Source organism: Porites lutea, chromosome 9 (assembly GCF_958299795.1).
Source record: "Porites lutea chromosome 9, jaPorLute2.1, whole genome shotgun sequence".
Classification (NCBI taxonomy): domain Eukaryota; kingdom Metazoa; phylum Cnidaria; class Anthozoa; order Scleractinia; family Poritidae; genus Porites; species Porites lutea.
In genome coordinates this window covers 17,975,928-17,998,367 of record NC_133209.1, presented here as the reverse complement: position 1 = coordinate 17,998,367, position 22,440 = coordinate 17,975,928, and the positions used below count along the sequence as shown (strand labels likewise).

The window sequence follows — 22,440 nt, the reverse complement described above, 5'->3', positions numbered from 1 at the left end:
ATCAATAATGCTGCGGGCATCTGGAACGATCTTTTTGTTGATGTTGCAAACGGGCATGCACCTTTAAAGAAAATTAGAATGAAACGTTCTTCCTAGCCGTGGATTTCAAATGACCTAAGAAAGCTAATGGCTGAAAGAGATTATTCTAAAAAGGTTGCAAAAAAATCTGGCGTGAAGGAACAATGGGATAAATATCGAAGTCTCAAAAACCTAACAAACAAAAAGTTAAAATCGGCTGAGGCTTTGCACTCTACGAACTTGATCGAGTCTGCTGCAGATCTAAAGGAGCACCTGCGCTCATTAAATTACGTTGTTGGTTCTAAGAAAGATTGTGGTTCGCCTTTACATGTACAAGACGGCAAACATCTACTATTAGAACCAAAGGAAGCTGCGACGAAGTTCAATAGGTTTTTTGGAACTATTGGCACTAAAATAGCAGGGCATCTACCTCCTGTGGATACAGATGCTTGGAAGAAGTACGAGCTCGAGAGGAAGTGTGATGACAGAGAACCCTGGGACTTGCAACAGGCTGGATACTAAGACTGTGGAGGAGATTCTGCGTTCCTTGAAAATAAATAAGGCGGCTGGCCTTGATAAAATACCTGCGAGACTGCTGAGAGATACTACCAAGGAGCTAACTCCGTCAATTAAGTCTCTGGTTTCTGGAACAGTCCCAGCATTGTGGAAAGTGGCGCGCGTTACCCCCTTACATAAGACCGATGATACGCTGCTAGTTGAGAGCTATCGCCCTATCTCTGTACTGCCTGCGTTGATTGAGCAAAGTTATGGAAAGAGTTGTACATACTCAGCTGAGTATTTATCTAGATCAGGTAGGCTATCTTTACAAACATTATATGCAATGGCGTTATGTAATCGGTATACCGCGTGACTAATTTTTCAACATCGCTGTTAAAGCATTTGAAACCGTTCATTTTTTTTTGATCTACTACGGTGAAAATAAGATGGTTATTAAGTCCGTTAGAGCTAGAGAGCAGAAAACGTTGTGTGCTATGTTAATTTCTATTTTCGGACCGTCTACCATGCATCAATCCACGGTCTACCATTCTGCAACAGTTACATCACACACGTAACAAGTACACTGCGTCCGGTACGATCCTTGTCGACGAATAATAACACAGCCATGCTTTGGTTTGAAACAAAGAGAATAAGGAAACTTTATGCCAAAGGAAGGATATTTTTAATTTTGATGACTCTTGAAAGAAAATAGATGCTTGTCGTGTCATGGTGTGTCACCATAAAAGGATTATCCTTGTAAATGTGCACCTTCAGTAATGAACAAAAAAAATATAATATATCATATTTATCTCACATGATGGTAGACCGTGTAGACCGTGTAGACCGTTGAAGCACGTAAATTCCTGACATTGCTGTGCTGGAAAATTGCTTTTTTTGGGCACAGTGTCTTCCTTTTTGCAAAAAAAAAAAAATTTAGTCACCAAATACAGAACTACAAAGCCACGTTATATGCGAGCTCTCGCGACTATGTTACTGCAATACGCGCGTGAATTTTTATGTTATCTGATGCCTAGCCCCACACTCGGGCTTCAAAATCGAAATAAAGTTGTAAGACGACCAAAGAGTAAACACAAATCCAAACTTGTGTTAAGTAAAATCACAACAGCTGCTTTTTAGCGTAACTTTTCTCTCCTGTAAATGGCAGGCCATAAAAGAGGAACCACGTCCACGTACTTATCAGAAACAACAACAAAAAGCTATCTCCTTGATCTAGCGGGGCATCTTACGTCACTTTCCTTTCATAAATAAACATCTTTTAACCGAGTTCGAGGAAAATATATTATTTTTCGCATCTTTGTATCGTTTTAGGACCAAAAACCCCTTTCGTTGCAGCTTAATTAAGATGGTGTGGCATCTTGTGCCACGTACTTTCTTTAAAAGCCCAATTTCTTGCATATTACCAGATAAACAAAAGGGCCAAAAACTGCCGTTTTTGTCTCGCCATTTTTAAACACGCAAACCTAGGAAAATGAAATACTGTTCTTTATAACCACCTCCTTAGGGGCTACGAGTGCACCACTTTTTACCCCGTTTAATAATCGTGCACCACGGCTATAGGGGTATGAAGGACTCAGACAACCAGTTGCAAAGATGTTGAGACACTCCCACGAAAAAACGACCTTTCTGATCCTGCTTCAAATCGCTCCTGGTCACAGGTCTGTGAGATATAATAGTGACCTACTGAGAGGGATCTTTTAGATTTCTATGAAAGCCCCTGCTTTGAAACTCCCCAGCATTCAGTGCTTCAGAATTATACTTCAGAGCATTCGACTCCATGTCTGACAATGCAATACCATCTTTATCTCGCTACAATCACAGCGATTTACAGAATTCAACAAGAAAAACAAGACGCTATAGGAGCGCACGCTTGGGAGTCGGAAAATCTTTTAACCTTCTTCGGCACAGCAAGGAAGCCATTATCTAAATTTGACAACCGTCTGATTCTTATAGAATACCAAGACCTAACGTGGACTTTTATAATCCAGCTCTCCAAAGAGGAGTGACTGGCCTCATGGCTATTATCCAGAGATCGCTTTATTTAACAGAACATGTTTCAGCCACAATTTTACAGAAACGCAGAGTGGCAGTCCTATCAAAAGTCAACAAAGTTGTCAGCAGTCAGCAGTATACTACTGGTCGACGGGAAAGACGGCGGCAACAGTCCTGTTACAAAGCTAACGAATCTAAACTCCTTTGTGGATGTCCAATATTTCAAAAAAGAGGGAATTCGTATGTTAAAAGACCTCCAAGGAGACTTCATTTTCATTTATTTTTCATTTTCAGACTCATAATCTGCAACGCGTTTTTCGCCCCGGGAGGTTAGACCCTTATATAGGCTATATAGGTATGTGCCGCGCCAGAAGGTATGTTTTTTTTAGCCATTTTTGTCTGAAATAGGGTATCAATTTCGACCATTCTGGTCTGAAATAGGGTATTGTTTGTGCACTCTAGTCTTAATTGGAATTAGCTACTTCTTCATCATTTGGCGATAAGACCATATTTCTTTTAATGTTTACGTCAACTACCGTGTACGTGCCGTAACAGCTTGTCACGCGCTCCGGTCACGAGCAGGGCTCCAGGGCTTCAGGTCTGAAATAGGGTACCAAATTTCTGATCAGGTTTGAAATAGGGTAGGGAAAATCACAGATTTTAGTCTGAAATAGGGTAAGTGTTTCAGGAAGCGTCCTGCACACCCCCACCCAATTTTTCTGGAAGTACCCACCCCCCATCGGAATTTTTGGTCGTATTTAGGACACAAAAGGGAGGTCATTGTGTCAGGCGTTCCTTGCGGAGACCGTGGAAACTGGGACCAAGCATCGTTGCGTGATGGAAGCCACACATGGTTTGCGAAGAAAGCTTAGGAAAGATTAAATTCAAAGCTTTTCCGAAACGTGTCGGTCCACGACTTCTATCGCTTGAAAGCGTTGATTACTTTGGAACAATTTAACACTACTGAGTGGTCGGAAAAAAAATAAGGATGGTCGGGTGTTGTAAACTTTCACTGTATGCCAATGGGTCTTGTGAGGAGCATGCGATTTTTTTCCGGCGATGATTGAAATGAAGTACAATGTAGATCACTTTTTTGATATCTGGCAATGATGTATATTCTCTGGAATCGAGGCCCTTGAATTTTCGTGTATTTATACACGCGTATAGCCTGCTACCACAGAGGTATTTCTGGTCGTCCCTAACACGCGTACTAGATCAATTCAGAAACAAATAAAAAGTATCGACGTCGATAAGGTAAAAAGTAAGAAACCTTTAACGAGTAAATAACGTTTCTTGTAGAATTAATCGCCTCCTCATTTCTCGATCTAATCTCTAAGCAGGCGAGACTGAAATGCCGCTGTAAGTGCGTTCTTGTGTTTATCAACAAGATGGGGGGGACCAAATCTCGTGTCCTGGCCTCTCTGTCTCGCGACCTTTGGCAATGCTGTCTACAGAGGCATATTAGGGTGTCTGCCACACACATTCCGGGCATCTTGAATGTGACAGCAGACAGGGAATCCAGGTTTCACCTGGACTCCTTAGATTGGAAAATTTGCCCAGCAGTATTTGACACACTTCTAACTGATTATACAAGGGACCTTGAAGTATAAGATACATTATACGAGAAAATGACACGGAATGTAACAATGTAATCCCACCCACGCCCGTTACCCCTCTTTTTAATATTTTCTTTGCTTTGGCTTTTTCTCCTCTGCTGTCTTTGAGGTTGGCTATCGCAACGAAAAGACGCTCCGTTGGCTGACCGCAAGTCCTTATAGGGACCACGGGGCTGTTGAACTCGTTTTTCGTGTTTGTTGGTTCTTTTTTTTGCTTGATGAATTCTGTAAATCGCTGTGATTGGAGTGAAATAAAGATGGCGTTGCATTGTTACATTCTGCAAGTCTCATGTTTCTCGTTTGATGTATCTTTTCATTCTATGCTTTAAATTTCTCTTAAGTAATTATTCACGTGAAAATTAGAGCATAATAACTTACATAATTCTTTGTTACATATTCCGTGATACGTTGAATTGATTGGCTGCTGAAAACCTAAAAAAGACATGCAAAAATAATATTCATCGATGAGATCACGATTTGATTCCTAATATAACCATGCTCAAAAACTGCTGCAAGGAAATCGACGTTCGTTTGGTCATAACGAGTCTACATGTATTATATGCAGTAATGTGCAAAAGAAATGAGGGCGAACTTCGCCAAAATTCGGTAAAAATTCGAGAATCTGGAAAACAATTTGCGAACTTTCTTTTCTGACGGGAAAGAAAGGGGAAATTTCGGCATATCTATTAGCCTTTAACGCAAACGCTCTTAGGGTTTCGACAAAAACGCGTTCCTTCCCCACTAACACTCTGTATCTATGAGGATCTGTTTCAAAGGGTGGGGGGGAGGGTAGGTTTGACGGTTGACGGTTCTCAAGAGAAAATGTTTCTTAATCAACCTTAGTATTTTCAATATTGACTACACTGTTTCAGAGGCCTTTCACTCATGAAATGAAGTAAAAATTTTTCAGCGTTCAATAGAACCTATGTTAATACAAAATTATTATAAAATAATTTTGTTAAAACTATTTGGACACGATTAAGGGTAACTACCATCTAGAGCAATTACAGATCATACAGTGAGGACTTCACCTCTCACAATGGAGACGTCTGCACAACTGTTATGCTCAATATTATAAGAAGTTCATACCGCTCGATTCCTCTTGTGTATTACGATAAAAGATCTCCATGTCTTCGAAGTCTCTCAACATGATCTCAACTTGACATTTTAGGGAATGGTTTGGCCAGAAACAAGTTATCAAATGTAGTAAATTATAACTTAGATCAATATTATTCTTCCAGAGGCAGAGGTTCCTGAGGAGATGCTAAAATAATGAGATTTGAAGGACGTTTAAATCTTTTTTACGGTTAACATCTAATTGCCTTTTGATGGTTGACGGACAAATAGGTCGTTGGACGGTGGCAGTTACACACGGCTTTGAGACCCACATCTATAGTTGGCGAAATTTCGAAAGCTACAATCATGGAAGGCAAAAGTCTTGGGACACTTTTGCATTTCTGGCGCGCTTTTCAATTCACACATGCCCAACCCCTCCCCTCACCCAAAAAATAACGTTGGACGCGCGTATCCGAATTTTTTTCCGAGTTTCAAGTCTGTAAAGGGTAGGGGAGAGAGAACTGCAAGAAACTTTCGTAAAGGATGCACTTTTTTATGAGGAAATCCAGAAATTACAGAAAAATATTAATATTGCGATACTGGCCCAAGGACTTTTGTCAATCGGCGGTCAGTAGTTTAAAGTTATATGTGCACGCCAGACCAGGGTCAATTGACAGCTGTCAAAATGGAAGATCTGCAGACCACTGTCACAAAACTAACGTGAGTTTAGGTATGTACACGACCCGTCATTTCGCCAACACTTCCCTTCCAAGCTGTCAGATTCGCCGGCAGTCCGTTTATTCAAATATTCGCCATCCTTATGAAGGCCAATTGACAGCTGTCAAACTAGGCATCCGCTGACCATCATCTCCTGACTCTATCGCGGGCACATTTTTACCCATTGAATTCACGTATATTTTGAAGTTTTCCGCTGATATCTTATTTGATCACGAGCTCAATTCTGAATTTTTAGAGTGGGAAACTCACATCAAGCGTGTTTACTCTCACATTTGGTTTGTGTGAATGGTCTAAATACCTGAAGGAGTAGATTTATTGTTATGAGGTTGCCCCCGTCAGTACGGTCAAGAGTATGTTTTCATTGGTCGTTCAGCAACCGAGAGACTTATTTATGTAAACCTGTAAAATCTAAATCAGTAAAATATCTACCAGGTTATTGTTTGCAGTTTTCAGAGATTATTTCTAGGCCTGTTTCAAGAAGAACTATAATAAGAAAAGAATAAATTGAGAGAGCAATTTTTGTTGGAAAAATATGTTTTGAAGGTTTTATTAAGAAGCTACGCAGACATACTAGGAAGAAAAAACAGGCAGTCTACGACTGCATGTGGCTTATCGTATTTATACGATTAAACTTCGAGGCGTTTTTTAAACTTTTAGCTTTTCCAGTGCGGCCTTTAATCAAGGGCGGGGTTTATCCGAGGGCGGAGTTTATTTCGAAATCACTTTTTTAAATCACTGACAACAGTTATTGTATATCGTTTGTAAATATTATGTAATTTAAAGGTTCCAATGTCTCCCTTATTTTGCTGAGATAGAATAGTAAATGTCTGGATGGCGTAAATTACCAAGTAACGTAAGAAGTAAACAAACAAGCTAAATAACATGCTAGGTCACGAAAGAAGAACAAACGTGCCAAATAGCATGTGACTCGTGTCAATGACTCATATGATACGAAACAAGAGACGAAGACATAACAAAAGGTATAGTAAACGAGGGTCAAACTGAGGTTGTAATCTACGTTCTCGTACAAAAACGTGGCTCAACAGAGCAGAACACTAAGCTGAAGGAATAACAACGGCTTATATAACTTTTTTGACTTTGTTGTTGACTTAAAATAGTAGCTATAGATACTATCTTCTCAGCAGACGAATCTTGTTTTCCAGAGTTTACGATTTGCAGCGATACTATGAAAAACAGATAAAACAGGAGCGGTTTTTTTTAAGCATTTTGTTACGCTTCTGTCTTAGATTATTCGCTTCCCGAAGGCAATCTTGGCTTCCTCCTTGAAAGAGATTATTCGCTGTCCGAAGGACGTGACTCTTGATAAGGTTTTAAGATCGCCACAAGGCAAGGACGTTATGCACGGTTCAATTTTACTAGTAACCATGCCCCCCGGGCACACCCCTGTCTTTTCCCCTCACCCGGGCACGCAGAAAGAGACAATTTCCCACCCCCGAGCTCCTGATCGACCTCATACACGTTTTTTGCTACATCTTTTTGATCCGTACAAAAGCGAAACGACACGTTTTCAAAACTTTTATAAACGTTTTCCTGAGTTTATTGAGAGAAGGATAATGGATGTCATGATGTAGTTAAAACATGAACAATAAAATTGAAAACGAAATCGAAGAAGAAAAACTCTTAAAAAGCGCCTCCTTGACAGCATCTCTGTTTCTCTATATATATCAAAAGCCTTGTATTTGTTTTCATATAAGTTTTCTTTAAAGCTAAGCTGAAGAAATATTTCTGTCCTTCTTTTCCAGAAAATAAAATCCATTCGAGTACGCATCATACGCACATTCGTTTTAAATTTTAAAAAATACCTTTAAATAGACTATAATTTTGATAAGTAATTCCTCTCCAACCACTCTCCGACAAATTCCTTCGTTTTTCCTTACAAATACGTAGTCCATGTCCGCAGCTATCATGTAAACCGCGCTAGAAGTAACACGTACTTTGAAAAATCAAAGCCCAAAATCAAAGAGAAGATATTTTTTATTTGCCCCACCCCCCTACCCTCGGGACAGGACCGCTTCAAACAATTCCCCCTCTCCCCGGGTCCCAAGGGCTGGACTTGTCCCGGGGGTTGCCCCGGAGCAGAGGGAACTGAACCATGCATTAGCTGCACTGAACACTCGATCGCGCTTCGATGGAGTCAAACATTTTCTGGAAAATTGGAAACTGAATTCTCAGTCTGTTAACAAGTTCTCCAGAAATGCGAAGACAGCTGTGCTTGATTCTCACACCTAAATAGTTTAAACTCATTATGAATGAAGAACTCACCTCCCACTGGCGACGGCGACAAAATTGAGAGCACATGGCAAATCGAAAATTTCTCGTGTGATTATGTGCTAATTCACGATTCGAAGTTATCCTCGACAAACGTTGAACAACCGACGATGTTCCGAAACAAAAAGGGGGTAAGATCGGGAAATATCGGATCGAAATCGGTAGAGTTCGTCAGTGGGCTATTTGTTACACTCATAACATTATGGCTTATCGCTTCTAAGAGGCAGTAAGCAACAAAAAGGAAGAGAGAAAAGAAAAACAAAGAAAAAACAAATAACATATTGTGGCTAAGTGTTTTTGTAGGGTGAAGGAGCGCTAGTACAAAAAACATCACTTACCGCCAGCAACATTTGGTTGTCTCGTGAAAATAAAACCTTAAACAAAAATAAACGTAAATTTAGCCAAGCGTAAAAGCGTAACTCCCGTTGATGCAGTCCGTTTTCCTGAAAATAATTCTACCCCAATGCAGAGTAATGCACAATCCTACTTAATTTCATTTTTTTTTTCATGCTAATTGCTTCGAACTCTTTTTTACTGATACATGAAAAGAAAAAAAGAAAATAGCATTAACCAATTTATAGGTCCCTTGATCACCATGGGATAGCTTTTGCGTGGCTTGCAAGTCTTGATGAAATATTAAGAAAGAACATTCGGAAAGGAGTAAACCCAAGGGCATTGGCTCTGCACGGAAGCCAGTGAAGACGACTATAAAGATTTGCAGCGGAAATACTTATTGGAAAGGTCGTTCCATGCACCCCTTTTTTGTTGTTGCTATTTGTTCCACTGGCGTTTTTTTCTTATTCGTCTGATATCTGCACATGCTTTTTCTCTTTTTTCTCTTGTTTCGGATGGTAAGGGTTTGCGCTACCTCATTCCAAATGTGCGTGCGACTCCGTGCGGCTAAACTATTCTAGTCATATAAAAGAGAAAACTGTCCGTATAAAAAGAGGAAGAAAGAAATAGGTTCATGTTGTAGTTCTAAAACGCAAGAAACAGGTCGCTTCCTCAAGCTATTGACTGGTTAAGTGTGTCATTTGCCAAATGGAAACAACTTAAAAACCTTCGTGTCCTGTTAACTGGAGACGACACGACTCGCTGGATACCTTACTTGCTTTTGACCAAGACTGACTTAACGTCACTTTATGAGGTGAGGGAATTAAATTTTGCAGTTGACTGAAAAATGTTTGACGTGGGAAATGGAATTGCTTTGACATTGGCAAGTCGTTTGCTATGTGAGATAGATCTTGTCGCAATGCGTTCAACAGGATGAAACTGGATCACACGATGAAAAGAAACATGCTTGACATGAAAATGATAGTTTATATAGCTGATCATGATGCAGTAGAAAATAATCACTAGTCAGTCATAAAGCCTGTAACAGGCTTATTTAGACTTGAAGGAATTTTGGGCGTCCTATGGGACAAAAAAAAACCCCACAACATCCTGCCCACTTATCTCTTTGCAAAGGCCCTTGTACCATCTAAACTGAAGTTTCTCCCTGTCGTCCATGCCCTAACAGTGTATGATACAACTTCCTTCTCCGCGGGTCATGGAATTGCCAAAATACTGAACAGAGATTTTAGCCAATTTTTTTTTTCTCATGGAAAGGAAGTATTGCTTTTTATTGAAACCATGAAATAGAATATGAGGGTCACCGTATTTTGTTTTTGCGGTAGAGCTGCAGAAAGTGCACGCCACTTGCATTCATTCGTATTTTTGAGCCAGGACTGGAGGGAGCTAATTTCAAAACGGCATGTACGTGGAAAAAAGCATTGAAAAAAAAAAAGAAGCTAGATTTTATGGAATTTAGATCGAGATGAAGCAATTAAAAGTAGGGCATAATGTGATAACGATGAAGCTTGAATGACATTAAAAGCGGTTCAACACAACATCGACTATCAAAGACCTCGATGAGGACGGTCATTCTCGTCCCTAGAGCCTCCTGGGGGCCTGAGCACGGAAAATCTCTTCGTTCACCTTTTTTTTTATTTCTGGCAAACTAGACTCTGTGCAATATGCCGTTTTCAGATAAATTCCGAATTCACGGCAAAATTCTTCATCTCAGCAGCCGAGCTAAAAGCGCTTTTTCACGGAGGCCATTTTGTTATATTGTGCTGTGCAAAACTAGAGAAGCACCTTAAGTTTATTCCGTAACGAAAATGTGAATATCAATTAGAGGCAACGAAGCCATATATACATGTGCAAAAGATGTTAATTGTTTTACATATAATAATCAAACCAATTAAAGGCACATTAATTTTATATACAAATTGAATTTAAGGTAAGTGCTTGAATATGTTTAATATGAAAATTTTACCTTTTTAAAATGTCGCACTTAAGTAGTTTAAATTTCTTTAAGACGTATAGTATGAATTCCACACAACTATAAATTCCGCTTTTGTAGAGTTATTTCGAGGGCACTTCAATCTTACCCTTCAGTTCAGTTCAGTTTATTTTCGATTATTTCTGTCAATATTTTGATTAATGCTAGGTTACAGTCTCTTAGATTGATGTTTACAGGAAAATGTTTCTGTAGAATTAATATTATAGTTTGAGTATGGTGGCCAAGTGAACCATAAGGTTTTCTAAGTTGGCCACCAAATCAAAAGACGAACTACACAGAAGAACGAATATAGAGACAGAAAGGTTACCAAGTTTAAAAGCTGCTAGCGACATTTTGTAGGACATTGGATAAAATAGTTCCCACTGGACGAAAAAATGGATTTACTAGGGTAGCCCAATTACAGCAAATGTGTAGCAAATACCACATTTGCACAATTTTGCGCAAGAGCAAAGACTGATATTGCACTAGATTTGCTATCCGTAGCAATGACGGTAAATGCCACATTTGCACAACATTTACATCTTGGTGCAAAGATAATGGGCAGCCATGGATTTGAGGGTCATTTGCAGATGGTTCAAATGTGTAGGCAAATATGTTTCTTTGAACTATATTTGCACATTCCGCAAATGATAGCGCAAATCTGCTGTTTTGCACAGCTTTTGCTTTAGATGTAAAAGCATGTAAACCTGTTATTTTCAGAACTTTTACGCGGCTTTGCAAATGTGAGCGAAGTATCTAATTTGAACAATGTTTGCTTGGGTTATCATGGGTGATCAAATTTTCATAATTAAACCAGATTGCTTTGCATAGCAAATGTAACCAAACTCTTTGTATTAAACATGTTTGCTCACGAAGCAAATGTTAGCAAACCTAAACTTTGAACAAATTTTCTAGGGTGTGCAAATTTGAACAAACACAGAATTTTGCTTGTAGCGGCAAATGTGGTCAAAAGTCAAGTTTTGAACAAAGTTGCTAAAGCAGCAAATCTGATCAAACTGTTACTATTGTACAATTTTTCGCTCAGGTAGCAAATGAAATCAAATTCTGACTTTAATTTGGTTGGCAAATGTCATCAAACCCACAAAATTGAGCATGTTTTCTCAAGTAGCAAATGCAACTTCGAAGGTTTAAACGAGTTTGCTTGGGTTGTAGCAAATGCGATAAAATTTTTAAATGATTTTTAATTATAACATGGCTCACTTCAGGTTCCTAACAAGTGGCCATAATTAATCTTGAAGTTTATAGCTTCAAACTTTAAAGTTACTGAAAGAAATTCTAGCAGTGACCTCCCATTAATGTTCAAATGATTTATTCCATAAACCAAAGTGGCTTACACATTATTACAGACTTTACAAACTACAGTATACAGCTGTACATACAGCTCTTCATATTCCCAGTTTTACAGTTCGTTGATGTTTACTTGTCTCCACTCTATGCTCTATCAGATCATTACTAACTATTAATATTATAAGGAAATTGTTCTTCATCTAAATGTGTAAGATATTCTACATACAGCTGTAGGTGTTTCAGAGTTGCCTCAAACCTATTTCAGTTGTTTAGGTTTTTGCAACTCAGAAACAGGTTAAAAATCCTTTTACCCTTAGCTTGGACCAATATTTACTTATGATAAGACTATTTCTTACTTAAACTTTTGCATCTAAGGACAAAATCCTGTTCCAACTCAATGTAACCCTCAAGACACCCATTTTAATAAATAATTAGTATTTTTGTATTTATTGCTATTTACAGATTAAACAAAATTTGATTCTGGTGGCATTTTTTTCTTTAGGCTCTATGAGAATGAAAGGCCTAATTCTTGCTACCAGTTTCCAATTTTTGCTGGTATAACAACTGGGTTATAGCACTTAGCAAACTAAGAAATAGGTTAGGTGCATGTAGCTATTCAAATTCAGATCAGACTTCTTTAACTTCATTTTTGTTGCTAATGGTTCCTGCATAGTATTGGATATGCTCTTAGAGGAAGTACCAGCCGGAGCTTCTAGTACTTGCCCTGTTCTAAGAAAATTGAGGGTCGTTAAAGTAATGACCAGCTGTAAGTATTCCACAGCATGTCAACATTACCATTGTCACTGTAGTTGGTCCCAATGAAAGAAGCTAATAATTATTTTAAATTCAGTATACACGTACAAGTAGTACAAAAGGTTGATCTGGCTAGCCTGCAAAATAACTACACGGCTGTCTCTCATTACTCTTTTTCTTGAGTCATGTTGCAATCCTTTGCAAAATTCCATACTAAATCATGACAAAAAGCAGGATGTGCCTAAATTTGTGTTGTTTTTTGTTCAAGCAGGTCAGTTGCAATTGCTGTAATCAGTACACATGTACTATGAAGTGGTGCCAGTAGAACTCAAATGCCTGCAGTTAAGCAAATAGATTTAAAAGAAACATTTGTACATTAATTGGCCTTTTTAACCTGCTGACTGGTACATTACTTGCAAACAATAGCCAAAGGATTCTAATGAAAAATTTATCACATCAACCAATTTGATCTACCTGCCACCAGAATTCTCAGGACAAATCAACACCATCAGGATTTGTACTGTTTACACAGATTTATCTTTTTCTAAAAAACAGTGTCATAAACAGAGAGTGATTAAAGGATTACTGTATTTGCAGAGCTACATGTACATGTACCTGTAAGTATGACCAGTCATAAATAATCTGGAATTTTTTAAAGAGCATTGGATTAACTTATATTTCCTTATCACAAAGCAAATTCAGGAGCATTATCTGGTGCCTCCTGCTCTGAGGAAAAGCCATTCCTCCTTTCTATTGTCATTGAGTAATGACCGGATTACATGTGACTGTTTCAATTTTACTTTACTGTTCAGCTAGGCAAAGAGGTTTTTACAAGCTAAGTTGTTGACTCCTCCATGCTAGAGGCCTCCTGCAAAGCACTTTTCTCAGATTTGTCATCTCCTTGGTTGTATTGCCTTGCTCTGAAGACATGTACTCCACATTTATACAAGCTTTGAACTTACAACAATCCTTCTTCGAAATAGAGGTTGACTGGAAAAGGGTTATCTCTTTAGCTTTTTCTGCAACAAACAGAAATTATACATAATTGAGACCATTAATATTGAAATTAAAGCTGTAGATGGTTGTCATGAAAAATACTATTGTCCTTTTCTGTCTAAATGTTCTAGCCTTTTATAGCATAAAGGTTGCTATTAGATATTACTTGTATTATTACTGGCTGCAGTCACAGTAGGTGACTAAACTTACTTATTTCCTGAGTTAACTGATATCAAAATTAACTAGTTTAAAAAAATTGCTGGCATGTAACTTTCATGTCTCAAATCTAACCCCAACCGGTCATCATAATCCTGATTACACTGTACCTGTTAAAACTAAGACCTTCTTTGAGCAAAAAACAAAATGAAAAAATGAATGCGAGAAACCCTTTTGTAACAAGACAATTGACTCCAGGTAAATCATTGTATTAATTTTATAGTGAGTGTCCCACTACCATAACAACATTGTTGACATATTACTTAAAACTTCATGGACCTGCTTCTTCTGCAATATTGCCATCACTTACAGTGTATCTTGGGAACAAAAGTTTAATTATACTATAATTGCCTCATATGAGGGAATCCAAGATAGTTTTAGATTCTGGATTCCACGCTGCGGATTCCGGAACCTTTTTCAGTGGATTACTTGGTTTCTGGATTCCAATTGTTTGACCTGTATTTCAGGTTTCAAAGCTCAGAATTTAGGATTCCACAACAAAAATTGCCCAAATTCTGGATTCCACAAGCAAAGATTTCCCGGATTCCAGAATCCCTTATCGGATGAATTTCAGGCTATTACATGGGGTGATCATAAAAAAAAAAAATCAGTGAAAGCAGGGTACCATGATCTAAATTCTAGCTACTCTATGTTTTCAGCACCATGGCAGTCACTGCCTTTACTCCCCTTTTAAATTTTGGAAAAGCCTTTGGAGAAAGTAGGCACTAGAGGATAAGGTTATTTTTGGCCTTAGCGGGGAATTAACACTTGCTTCAATTCTTATTAAATTTCCAAGACCATTTATCTGAAGAGAACAACCAAATAAAAGATTACAGTATTTTTTAAAACAACAGGACAAATAAAGTTTCAGGAGTAGGCCAGGGGTGAGTCCTTGTTGATTACTGAATATTGGGAATGCAAATGTAGGTATTCTCAAATAGCATCATTAATGGCTTAACAGTAACAATGAGCTTTCTTATACTTACTGAGCATTTCTTTTACTCCCGATTAGTTGCTCCCTCAGCATTTGTTTGTCCTTGCATTTCTCCTGCCTCTTCTTAGTTTTACAATGTCTGCTAACAGCATCTATGTACTAAGTACTAACGGCTGCTTTTCTTGGATCCACTCGTTACTACTTGATCGTCGCCGATGGAGCTATCTAGATGTCTTTCATGGTGGATAAGTGCAATTTCCTTTTCGTCGAACGGTCTATAAGTATGCAGTTCCCTCGAGGTCGAGCGATTATTTTATAAGTTCTTCGAGGACACATTCGTGCGATAAATTCGAACAAATAAGACTGGCCGATTCCTCCATACTCGACAGTCAACCCCACAGAGAAGGAAAATTCGAAAACTCTTGGTAAATATGGCGTTAAACGTATGAAGTAAAAGCTGATGGCAAATCGATGGCAATGGAACGTAGTAACGGTCGACGAAATTTGGATTTCAATTGTTGTGCCTCGTTCTCGAACGCTTATGCAGACTGTCGCTGACCAGCACCATTGAGGCGCAAGTGCTTGGGGAATCGGGCGCGCGGTCTTTTGGCGATTTGGCGGGAGGAATAGATTGCCTATGTTGCTGGATTTTTTCTCAAGGATATTCGAAATTTAAAAGGTAAAGTCGATGTATTTTGCTTTGTATATCGTGCTTCTACTGCCACATCTATGTTATAACCGGGAATAAACTACATTTGCATCCATACATGAATGTCCACGCGTGTCGCGTGCGTACGATAGGTGATCCAGCTGAAAAAAGCCTTGTTGAAAAATTTAAGTGGTGTTAAGTCAGCAAAATATGTAGTTATGCAATGTTAAAATGCTAATTTATTGGTATTTGGCAGAAGTAGCTCAATATTAATTGCTTGAGTAATTTATACTTCCTCTGGCGCTATATTGACATATTGAGCGTAATACCCGTACATGTACCATTGATTTTGACAGGGGTAGGGTGGAGCCTTTATTTTATATGCGTTACTGTCATTTTTTTCTGTTTTGTTTTGTCATGTTTTCATATACAAGGTTGTTTTGTTTACAATAATTTATGATGATACAGCTGTACAATGTAAGCTGAGTCCAAAGGTCAAAAATGCTAAAATGTGCCACATGTATATTTAATGTCCTTAAAGATAATGGCAACACAAATAACACAATTCATTTAATTTCACAATATTTTCAATAAAGGTAGAATTACCAGTTATTTTTAGTGGGTTTAGTGACTTTTTTGTACATTTGTTTCAGATTTTTCCTTGAGTGGTACAGGAGTTATTTCCAATGTTCTTGAAATTGAGGTGCATCACCTGAACTCTCCAAAAGATAAAGAGGTCAATGAAATACAGGTTCAACATGGGGAAGCTGTTTGTGGTCTGTGCATGAAGAAATGCTACAGGGGTATTCCAGTGGGTGTCAATTTATTTACAGTAATCATTTTTCCTCTTCACAAGATAACAGAAGTGAAGCTTATATACTGAATGCTCCCATCCATCAATACCCCATCTGTTTGGGGTAAATGTCACAAAAAAGAAACCTCACGTGTACTTCCTTGTGTTATGTTTTTAGCATCTTTAGAATATTATTTTTCTTGTACTTTGTGCCGTGCCCTGCTAAGTAAATCCACCCTTTCACAGTGTTCTGCGGGGAACATAATGTACTGAAATTGTGTGAAGCTATAGAACATTTGCACTCGTAGAGGTTTCCCCACAGAGATATGAAGAGTGACAAGATTATTCTTACAGAGGTAAACAATACGTACCACCCAATGCTCATTGATTTTAGAAAGGCTATCTTGCTATCGGATGCCCCTTCAAAACAGCAGTCCATGACTGCTCACTAGCACTGACATATAGATTCAGAAATATGCCTTAGATATTATGTTTTCACTTGGCATTAATAAGTCATGGCAAAAGTTAGTGGCAAAGTGAAAGTAGAAAGTCATTTTGTGGAAGGGCAAAGAAAATGCCTTCAGACAGATCCAAAGTTGAGATTTACTGTTTCATGTCTTCTGTCACTGCTCAAAACAAATTTTTAGCTGGAACCTTTTTTCTGTCAAGCAATTATAGAATATCATATTCCTATTTAAAAAGGAAAATTAAAAAGTTATCTTACTGTGTGAATTCCTATACTAAATAAATCTATGAAAATTCGACTCATTTAGTGAAAAGGGTATAAAAATATTAAAGGTGTAAACCCCGTTGGTCTAAGAAGTTTAGGTTTACTTGAAGAAATGCACCATGTTAATGTTGTTGAGTGAAGGCTGATATAAATCTTGCCAGTCTGTTTGAGCAGTTTAAAAAGACAAATCATATTGAACTCAAAATCAGGGTTGTGAAGAGCAGCAAAGAAATTATTCGTTCATGTCTGTGCTGAGTTTCTATTCACAAATTATATGAAATACAAAGCAATTTCACCGTTTGTTGTAGTATTTGCTGTTGGGCTTTCAAAATGTGGTTATTTTTAGGAGGCTCACCATCAAGATAGCAGTAAGAACAAAATTGTCAGTTTTGATGTGAAGTTCCTTGAATAAATGGCCATGAGGAAATTGTGTACAAGTGAATAATCTCAACCCTGACTTTGAAATGCACAGAACTTTTTTTTTTGGACCAAATTTAAGGTACTGTGGGAGGCCTTGTTATTGTTAGCTTTTTAATAATAATATTATGATGTAGAAAAAATACAGTAAATTAATGATCTGACTACTGGACCTTTGTCCAGTAGATTTGTTGTGGTGTATTTACTTTATGTAAAGGGAAGGTAGTGTGGGCCCTCTGTAACTATATACAACAGTTACTGTGTCATTTTGAATTTTTAGTTTTAGTAATTGGAGATCCCTGCCCATTGTGCGACCCTAGGCTTTACTATTATCAAATGACAGAAGAGGAATGCAACACATGCCCAGGTTATGTACCATTGACTCACTTCGAAGTGGTTATGTGATTTAGAATTAGACCAAAAAAAAGACCGGGGCCCAGTTGTTCCAAAGACCGATTAGCACTAACCCAGGGTTAGATTTTAACCCCGCGTTTCTTTTTTCTTTTAATCAAAAGCATTTTGTCAGATAATTTTCTCTTTTCTTTTTTAAGTATCAAATCACCAAATTGTACGCAAAAGGAATTATTCAAATGAATTTGTTTTTAAAACTTTCATATCTGAATTCATATTTCGTACTAACCTTGGGTTATCTTAACCCAGCTTTGAACAACCCAGCCTGGAAGGATAAATGCTGCATGTTAATTTGTTTCACCGCCTTAGTTTTTTCTTTAAAGCTTTAAACTTTTCATGATCCAAGGCCAACTCAGAGCTCCTGTAACCCAGTAGTGGTCTGTTCATTTTTTATGGGGGGCGGGGGGATGCTTTGTCGGGTGGGATTTGACCGATAGCTCCTGTATATGAAGACCCTGTCTTCATCAGAATTTTTTTGGGGAAGCCACAACCCCGCTCCTTGTATCCCAAGATCAAATAACCAGGATTCAGAAGAATTTTAGTCAGCAAAAATGCTATGACTTTTTTGGATTGAATGGGTAGTACTTAATGAACAGTAAAAGTCAAAATCAACATTAAAATCAGTGAAACTCAAACTCAGGGTTGCAAACAACAGAGTAAGAAAAATTAGCCTTTCATAAATTTGTTGGCTGAGTTAATGTTCAAATAAAATTGTGAGCAGTTTCACCATATTTTGTTGTAGTATTGGCTGTTGGGTTTTCAAAATGTGGTCATTTTTAGGAAGCCTACCATCGAGATGCGGTCATCTCTAGGTGGGCAGTCAAAACTACAACAAATACCGGTTAAAGTTAAATTGTTGGTTTTAATTTGAATTAAGTTTGTTGGTTAAATGACCATGAGGAAATTGTGTCCAAGTGAATAATCACAACCCTGAGTTTGAAATCCACAAAACTTTTTATTTTGGACCAAATTTGATTTTTTAGTATGATGTACAAAAAATACAGTAAATGATCTGACTACTGGACCTTTGTCCAGTAGATTTGTTGTAGTGTATTTACTTGTATAATAAAGGGGAGGTAGTGTGGGCCCTCGATCTGTACGGTATAGAACAGTTACTGTATGATTTTGAATTTCTAGTTTTAGTACTCGGACATCCTTGCCGGTTGTACGACCCTAGGCTTTATTATTATCAAATGACGGAAGAGGAATGCAACACATTCCCAGGTTGTGTATCATTGACTCACTTCAAAGTGGTTATGTGATTTAGAATTATTGGACCCTAAAAAAGACCGGGGCCCAGTTGTTCCAAAGACCGATTAGCACTGACCCAGGGTTAGATTTTAACCCGCGTTTTTTTTTTTTTCCTTTTAATCAAAAGCATTTTGTCAGATAATTTGTTCTTTTCTTTTTTACGTATCCAGTCACCAAATTGTAGACAAAAGGAATTCAAATCAATTTGTTTTTGAAACTTTCATATCTGAGTTCATATTTCGTACGAACCTTGGGTTATCTTAACCCAGCTTTGAACAGCCAAGCCTGGAAGGATAAATGCTGCATGTTAATTTGTTTCACCGCCTTAGTTTTTTCTTTATAGCTTTAAACTTTTCATGATCCAAGGCCAACTCAGAGCTCCTGTAACCCAATAGGGGTCTGTTCATTTTTTATGGGGAGGGGGGCGGGGGGGGGGGTGCTTTGTCGGGTGGGATTTGACCAGTAGCTCCTGTATATGAAGACGCTCTCTTTATCAGAATTTTTTTGGGAAGCCACAACCCCGCTCCTTGTATCCCAAGATCAAATAACCAGGATTCAGGTGAATTTTAGCCAGCAAAAATGCTATGACTTTTTTGGATTGAATCGGTAGTACTTAATGAACTGTAAAAGTCAAAATCAACAAAAAAATCAGTGAAACCCAAACTCAGGGTTGCAAACAACAGAGTAAGAAAAAATTAGCCTTTCATAAATTTGTTGGCTGAGTTAATGTTCAAATAAAATTGTGAGCAGTTTCACCATATTTTGTTGTAGTATTGGCTGTTGGGTTTTCAAAATGTGGTCATTTTTAGGAAGCCTACCATCGAGATGTGGTCATCTCTAGGTGGGCAGTCAAAACTACAACAAATACCGGTTAAAGTTAAATTGTTGGTTTTAATTTGAATTAAGTTTGTTGGTTAAATGACCATGAGGAAATTGTGTACAAGTGAATAATCACAACCCTAAGTTTGAAATCCACAAAACGTTTTATTTTGGACCAAATTTGATTCGTTCTGTAAAAAAGACTAACAGAAGAAATTTGTGACTGTAAAATTGTCAAAAAAAGTAACTGGTTTCTGATTACTTTATATAAATATGACAGTGCATATAAAACAGTTAACAGGAAAGATGCATGTAGGGGGTTGGACCTCTGGGCGGAGTCTCGCAGCGTGTACAAAATTTTATTGTAACAATGTAATGTTACAGTTGAGATTGGAACTTTACTTTAGTCACAAAACGAATCAAACATATAGGAAATGTCACATGCACATCACCTTTGACTGTCAGCAAATCTTATGCAGTTCACTATATTTGCTCCCCTTGCAAATATGGATAATTATAATACAAATGTTCAAATTTATGATACAGCCAAATGTGTAGAAATTTATTGTTTTTGCTCCTAAGGTAAATACGAGTAAACCACATGCAAAAGTGTTCTTTTGGTATCCTGGAAAAACAAGAGCAAACACCAGTGCAAATTAGGGGTTTTGCAATATTTTTGCCTGCATTTGAAGTACAGTGAAAACTGTCATTTTTGCAAAGGATGTAAATTTGAGTAAATTGGTAGAAATGTTGAAGATTTGCCCATGCTGCAAATATGTATCAAATTTGTATCAAACCATTACATTTACTTGACTTTTGCGTATCAATACCTATCTAGCAAATACATGTATTTGCCCACACTTTAGCCGACAGCGCAAATGTAATGCAAATTTGGAGCTCCAAATTTACCACATATTTGCACCTTTCGCAAACATTAGTAAATCCGTTTTTTCGTCCAGTGTCCGTTACTCTTAACTGGTTGAAACAAATCGAGTGTAACATTTTGTTTACAAGCAAACAACCAGCGACATATCGACGTGCCAGTAAACATATCAGCCAACGGCTTCAATTTTTGTTTATTTTAGAGAAAATCAATAAGCCTCAACTTAACATTTCCTCCTTGGAATAGGAAATTCGCAGAAAAATTTATTATCATATTTAACATTACTGCTGATGCATTTTCTTCAAGTCTGTTGTAAATGAGATTCGTATATATGCTACGTCGAATCCAAGGGCTTCTGCTCGCAGGAACAAGGCATACTAAATAATATGGAAGTACTGACTACGTACTTGTAAGAATATATTGACAAATGAACCTACCCATCACAATAAACATGAGCCGTTGCCCTGGAAGCACTTTCATCTTTTTTGAAGAAATCTCTTTAAATGGCTCCACTCGAGGGTTTAAATTATAAGCATGACTGGAACAGGAGGTTTACGAGAAATGAGCTAGCACTCCCTTATTTGGCCAAAACGGGGACGTGCCGCTCAACAGGGCATAGTTTTCAGGTTCTTTCGTCTTAACAGGGTATGCAATTTAACTATCTTAAGTCTTAAACAGGGCGTATAAGGAGCAAAGTGACAAGGTGCCCTTCTATGGTATTTTTAAGACGCAAAATGATCATCTACTTCAAAAGGAAATCACGGAAATCATTTTTAAAACTATTCACTAATCATCGGTCAATCAAAAACAAAAAAGCAAAATTGATCGTCTGGAACAGGGTTTGAGGCAAGCTGTAGCCTACAGCCTCAGGCCTCGAGCACTTCGCAGTCTTGCTCCCAATAACGTAGCTACCTTCCCTGACCTTCTGTCTGAAATTCCACCATTCCTGTGACAAACTATTTGGAATCACTCCAGCTATTACTTCTACTATCATCATCATCGCCATCGCCATCGCCATCGCCATCGCCATCGCCATCGCCATCGCCATCGCCATAGCCATAGCCATCGCCATCGCCATCGCCATAGCCATCGCCATCGCCATCGTCATCATCATCATCATTATTATTATTTAATCATCTGTACACACAATTACAATTTTTCATAACAGCTGTTAGCTAAAAGCTAAGGTTATCACTTTCGACAAACAGACCTACATTTTTTTCTAAAGGGGTAGGAGAATGGAACACGTTCTCTATGTCCGTGGTGAACTAATATTTTCGTTAATTAGTGTCATCTTCAAAAGGTTTATCAACTTTCGAAATTCAATGGTTCAATTCAGTCTTGTTGACGCGTAGTGGTCTCATTCATGTTGTTTCCTAGTGTCGTCTAGCACGTAGACCAATGAAGTGGTTACCCTTTTTTGCATAATTTCTCGGAGATCGCACGTCACGCTTCAATTTGTTCGTGTCGTAAAGCACGCCTATGTGAGTTACCCCCTCTTATAAAATTTTTATAACGCCACATTTCAGTTCAACGCAGGGAAGTCTAGCTACGATTGGTTTATCAAAACATCGATGGGTCTCATCGGGGAATGGGAGGGCGTACAGTGAAGCTAACTAGCCAAACGTTACATGTTGTCTTAACTTAATTAATTGTCTAATTTTAATGTTTTAATGTCTTTGTTTTTGTGTTTTGTCAGGGCTCCATTTAAACTAGCTCTGCTAAATTGGAT

The 22,440-nt window shown here is 38.0% G+C and overlaps 2 long non-coding RNA genes across 2 annotated transcripts; both read right to left on the bottom strand.

Moving 5' to 3' along the window:
- Nucleotides 1-4,513: 4,513 nt before the first annotated feature.
- LOC140947672 (uncharacterized) lies at nucleotides 4,514-21,310 on the bottom strand. The gene is made up of 3 exons (XR_012166996.1): nucleotides 21,146-21,310; nucleotides 8,564-8,599; nucleotides 4,514-4,574 (listed from the first exon to the last, which is right to left on the bottom strand). It is a non-coding gene; the product is annotated as an uncharacterized lncRNA (long non-coding RNA).
- LOC140948712 (uncharacterized) lies at nucleotides 11,862-15,142 on the bottom strand. Its single transcript, XR_012167080.1, has 2 exons — nucleotides 14,808-15,142; nucleotides 11,862-13,628 (listed from the first exon to the last, which is right to left on the bottom strand). It is a non-coding gene; the product is annotated as an uncharacterized lncRNA (long non-coding RNA).
- Nucleotides 21,311-22,440: the final 1,130 nt, after the last annotated feature.